We start from the raw sequence: 5,953 nt of genomic DNA, 5'->3' as shown, positions 1-5,953 counted from the left end.
CCATTCCCTTGCGGTCTGTCCTGTGGAATTTGGACTTGCAAATCCCCATGGTTGTGTAAGCTAAGACTATAATAAATCTCAAAATACTTATATACACACATATACATATATGTACACACATATATAAATACACACACACACATACACATATACATACTGTCAGCTTGGTTTCTCTGCAGAACCCTAGCTAGTAAAGATTTTGGTACTAGAAGTGGTTTTTGAGAATACAGAATCTTAAGGATGACATTTCTGAGATGTTTCTGAGATATTTTATTGCTTCTCTAATCAGATTAGATTAAAAGCCACCAGTGGCTCAAAGTTGCTTCTAATGGTCAAGATGGCACCAATAATTCAAGGATTTTTTTTTCTTTTGGGCATGCATGGGCTGGGAATTGAACCCAGGTCTCCCACATAGCAGGTGAGCATTCTACCACTGAACCACCCAATCCATGGCTTTTTAATTGACAACAGAGATATATAAAATATCACCACTGGATCCTACTACTCAAATGTTTATAAGACACAAGGCTCTGGGCGACAGTTTTGGCTTGTTGAAAACTATAATGATGTTGGCTGATTTCCCCTAATATTTCGAATATAGTTGTTAAAGAAAGGGATGAGGTACAGGCTTCAAATTCCCAGCTTAAGCACTATAGGAAGGACATGACATTTTCTATGTGTGCCTTAAAAGAAACTCTTATTTTACCACAGACTTGAGATTTCTGAAAACCAGACCCAGATTTTCAATGTATGAGTGGCTGAATTACAATGTAAGTTGAATTCCTAACTTGTAGGGTGTCTGCTCTTAAAGCGAGAGCATTGACTGGGAAGGAATGGGATCCTGAAAATTGGGATGGGACACGTGGGCTGATAAGGATGATGGTGAGTACACTGAAACTCTGGATTCTGCTGAATCTGTGCATAAACCCACAATGGTCAGTTCTGAGAAATTAACCACACCCCCTCTCCAAACCTTCTGAGAAATTAACCACACCCCCTCTCCAAACCTGGAGAGATGAACCCTGCTGTGCTTTATCAACTTGTAACTCCCTTCCTTGAGGAAACAGCCTTCACAATTCCCTCCGAATTTATCAAACCTGTTTCACCAGATGCAACTATAATTAAATGACCTGAAGACACTGGCTTGCAATACACTGCTAATTCATCTCACTAACCACCCCACCAATCATATTTTCTTCCAGATCTATACCAGATTGCAGCCCAACATAAGGTGAGGTGCAAACTGTGATCCATGAGGAGCTACACTATACTTCAAAAGAACTGCATGAACTTTTCTGATATATATAAACAGAAATCAGGGGAGATCGTGTGGGAATAGATATTAAGGGTATGGGTTAATGGCGGAAGGAACATAAAGTTGAGCCAGGCTGAATTTATTGACAGGGGCCCATTTAAGCAAGTATTTTGGATTCAATGTGTAGTCCCAAAAGGTTAAAAAAGGCTCTGACAGTGTGTTCAGGTAGTTGGCTGAAGCATGGACCAAAAGGTGTCCAAAATTACCTGAAGCTAAAATGTCAGAACTTTTCTAGCATAATGTAGATGAGGGAATCCAAAGGCTTAGATAGAGTGGATTCATCATGTAAGACCTGCCCACCCACCCCAAGAATAACCGGATGACACATCTTTCCCCAGACTGTGAGGAATAAATTTGTGAGAGGAGCTCCATCATCCCTGAAGAGCGCTGTGGGCACTCTTCTCTATAGATAAAATATTACTGTGAACATTTAAAAGCATCATAGAAGAAAGCACATCATTTGATGAGTTTTGTCTTGTAAAAGTATTTGTCAAAGAAAGTTCTCAGAATGAGTGCAAAAAATATTTGCAATTAAATATTTAACAACTTTCAGTATGAAAAAATAGGCCCAAGAATTTGGTAGTATTTGCTCTTAGAATACCAGGTACTCAGAACCGGTACAGAGAAACTTTTCTCAATTAAAATTAAAGTCTACATAGACGAGGCATTTTAAGTTGTCACTACTTTCAATATTTTAGCCATAAAATACAACTTCAAAGTTACAAATAATTTTTTGAAAAAATTATAAAAACAAACACAAAGAAACACATACATTTTTTAGAAAAATACTAATGACAAAGAATTTGAAAAAACCTGAGCAGATATGAGTTATTTTTAGAAAGAATTTTGTAAAATATTTTTAAAAGAACTGTATTATAGGTTCACTGACATATACAGTCAAATATTATTAAATTCTTATTTTTTTATTTTAGCATCTCCTTTAAATCTACCAACTTCCCAATAAGAACAATTAATGATCACCCTGCCCATAAATAACTATCCATTTTGGGGTGATTTATGCTGCTCTATTAAATCAGTCACTATTCTTTTAGTTTAGCATTTCAATTATAAAGTAAATCATCAATAGTAAACTTTATGTATGAAATGGTAAGAGAAGAGGGGGATAATATATTTTATATTAATAAATAAAACGCATAATGACTATAGTTTTTCTTTTGGCAACTGATCACATGATTGTGTATTATATTTATAAGTTCATTTTTTCCCTACACATTTAATGCTCCCTTTATCTCAAGATAAAATCTCAACAAGTTCAGAGTCTCTACCAGGTTTGATGACTCAAAATTCCCTTTCAGAAAGGTTGAGACTGGTGATCCTGCCTGTATTGGCTTACTGTATTCCACTATTAATTTTTTACCATTAGAAAGACGAGTGATAAAAGACAACTTTCTGCTCCTGACTTCATCAGGTAGGTAACTTGGTCCTACTAAAAATGAAGGATTCAGTCCATGATTCTAAAACAAATCCTTACTCCACACCTGGAAGAGATCAGGTTCTATTTAAACTTTTGCCCTTTTATCCCTAAACATATCTTGGTTGGTTCCTTTGCCTTGGCACCACCAGGTCCTAAATCCTCCCACTTAACTATATCTTCCATACAACCATATGTCTGGGCTACTGTTTCCAACTTGGGTCATGGTCAAGGGCTCTTGAACTATGAGGGTTCAGAACAACTTTACTTCTTTAAAATAAATTGACATGTCAAATACACTTATTTTCCTACTTTGTGACTACTGAAAAAAGTATGTTTAATTTTGAGTTAAAGCTGGGCATATTATAATGGTTAATAATACTTAGTTTTGGAAGTAATTTATATTCCATGATAAAATTTATTACCTGATTTTGCCATATGAATTCCCAGGGAAAATAATTTTTATTCTTCATTCATTTATACTTAATCTGTTAGCAAGCTGTATTTTTTTTTAGCCAAGAGAACTGAATCTTCAAATACAGTTATAATCTTGTAAGATATGAATTTGTTAATGAAAACTCATCATCTTTTAATGGCCTCTACAAAATAATGAAAAACTCTTGTTCTTAATTTAAATTGTTGTTGGGAATGATTTTACCATATCTTTCTTAACTAGATAATTAAAGGAATAAATCCATCTTTGTCTAGCACCTTTTAATCCTTACATGACAAACATCTTCAAAACTTGCAACTATATTCAAATTAACATGCCTAATGGAATAATCATCACAAAGATCACATCTAACACACTCAGCTTAACTGCTTTAAATTTCTTCTGGTTATTGACATCTGAAAATTGATTACAAATTAGTAGCAGCGTAGCAATATGTAGTTTTAGTCAAACAATCTATTATTATGAAACAAGTCTTCATCTTTACCCAGTCATTTGATGTTTTCTATCATTTAAAGCTCTTGCTCTGTGTATTAATAGTCTGTTAAAATTCTGGGACTATTCTCCATTGGAAATTTCTTTTTTCTTTTTGTAGTCTTTATCACTTTTTTTTTCTGCATTGGAAATTAAGTTAACATGATCAAGAAAGGTAAGCAGGAAATAATACTTAATTCAGAAAAAGTAACCTTGTACTAGTTTCATCAGAAGATGCTATCCTGAAATGTTTTAATTCCTGCAATTATTAAAATTCTACTCCACTGGCCCTTTCCAAACGGAAACCTGGAACCCTCAGGTGTGCACAGACAGGGAGACAGGGACAAGGAAGCAAGCCAAGCCTCCTTCCTTGAACACACTATCATCCCACGCACCACTCTCATCCTGTGACCCGTGACCACACCCACACCCCACATACCTGAACCCTGTCACCCAATCCCCACCATGCCCCTGCACACCCATGTACTCCTGCCTCAGCCCAACCCAACTCCTTCCTTGACCCCTGCAGGCAGTCACCTGCACATCCACTGCAGGCACTTACTTTCAAGCCCAGGACCACCCCCACAACCAGGCCATACGGTCCTACAAACCCATGCCCCCTCCCCCAGCTCTGTGCATGCCTCCATCAGCTTTGGGGTGGGGTGGGGGGCAGATCCTTCTGCAAGCATATGTGCATCCTTGCCGCACACCCCCAGCTATGGGCAAGCTCTGACCTGCGCATCACAGCCACACCCTCCCCCAGCCTATTCAGGTTCAATCCTGCCTTGCTGCCCCTGAGCTCTGTGCAGGCACCTGTACACCAGGGCCCCACTCCCCAGACCCGTCTGGAGAAGCCACATCTTCCCTGCTGGGCATCCACGCACCTGTGCACCTACCTCTTGACCCCTGCACCTGAGCCCCATGGTTCACATATGGGCACACCTTTGCCCCATCCCCCAGAACAAGCGCCCTGCTCCCACATCTGCCAGGTGTGCTCATGTGTGCACCTGTGCTACATAGCCCCCACCCTTGACATGTGCGCACACCTGCCCCAACCCCCCACACCTGTGCTATGGCCCCACCAACATGACTTCATCTGCCCCTGACACACATCTTTTGACCCCCAGGACCTGTGCCCCACCCCTACACACTTGCACATCTGCATCCCACCCCACTGGACCCCTCCCCCTGCACAAGGCCACAGCTGTGCCCAGCCCTCCCTGTGCCATGACTTCTGTGTCCTGTACCCCACATCCTGATACCCACAATCCCCACGCCCCATGCACCCACCCATAACCTGCCTGTACACCAGCCCCCATACATCTGCACAGCTCCACCCACCTCCCGCTGCATCCTACCTCTGTGTCCCCCATGCCGCATGCTGTTCCTGTGCTCCAAGGCCTGCCTGAGTTGTACCCTGCCCCCACAGCCCTGCACTACACCTGCACAACACGTTCATAGGCACCAGCATAGCAATCTCAACCCGTTTCTCTACGTGCACTGCCACCTGTCACTGCCTTATTGTATCCTGTCCCACATCCTGCTCCACATCTGTCCCACAAATACAAAGCTTTAGACTACTGAAGGAAATCAATTTCCAAAGTAACCCTATCAAGATATTTACATGTATCAATGGCAAAAGTAGATCACTAAGCATATGAAGATGCAGACAGATATACCTCAGCCTAATGACCAAATTAAAACAACAGAGGAGACACAGATTAGGAACAACTAATCAAAGATGTTCATATAACTCTCCTAAATAAAATCAGTGGGTAGGATAATGACATAAAGGAGATCAAGAAGACACTAGAAGAGCATAAAGAGGAATCTGAAAGAATAAATAGAAAATTAGCAGATATCACAGAGATTAAAGATATACTACAGACACACAACAGCAGTTTTGAAGAGGCAGAAGAAAGAATAACTGAGTTAGAGGACAGGTCAACTGATTTGGAACATACAAAAGTGCAAATGGCAAAAAACATGGAAAAATTTGAACTGGGTCTCAGGGAAATCATAGGTAAAACAAAGCACACAAATAGAAGAATCATCAGTGTCCCAGAAGAAGAGAAGAATAAAGGGCTAGGAAGATTAGTTGAGGACATAATGGAGGGAAACTTCCCAACCCTTATAAAAGACATAAATATGCAGATCAAATAAGCCCAATGAACTCCAAATAGAATAAATCCAAATAGGCATACCCCAAGATATATACTGATCAGTCTGCCAAATGTTAAAGTTGAGCAGAAAATCCTGAAAGTGGCAAGAGAAAATCAAT

The 5,953-nt window shown here is 39.9% G+C and overlaps 1 non-coding gene across 1 annotated transcript; it reads right to left on the bottom strand.

The window, feature by feature from the left end:
* Positions 1–377: 377 nt before the first annotated feature.
* Positions 378–448, bottom strand: TRNAS-GCU (transfer RNA serine (anticodon GCU)). Its single transcript has one exon. It is a non-coding gene; the product is annotated as a tRNA-Ser (tRNA).
* Between the last annotated feature and the right edge of the window lie 5,505 nt (positions 449–5,953).

The sequence above is a fragment of the Tamandua tetradactyla genome, chromosome X, assembly GCF_023851605.1.
Source record: "Tamandua tetradactyla isolate mTamTet1 chromosome X, mTamTet1.pri, whole genome shotgun sequence".
Taxonomy (NCBI): Eukaryota; Metazoa; Chordata; class Mammalia; order Pilosa; family Myrmecophagidae; genus Tamandua; species Tamandua tetradactyla.
The sequence above is the reverse complement of the archived record's forward strand: the minus strand, read 5'-3'. Positions and strand labels throughout refer to the sequence as shown.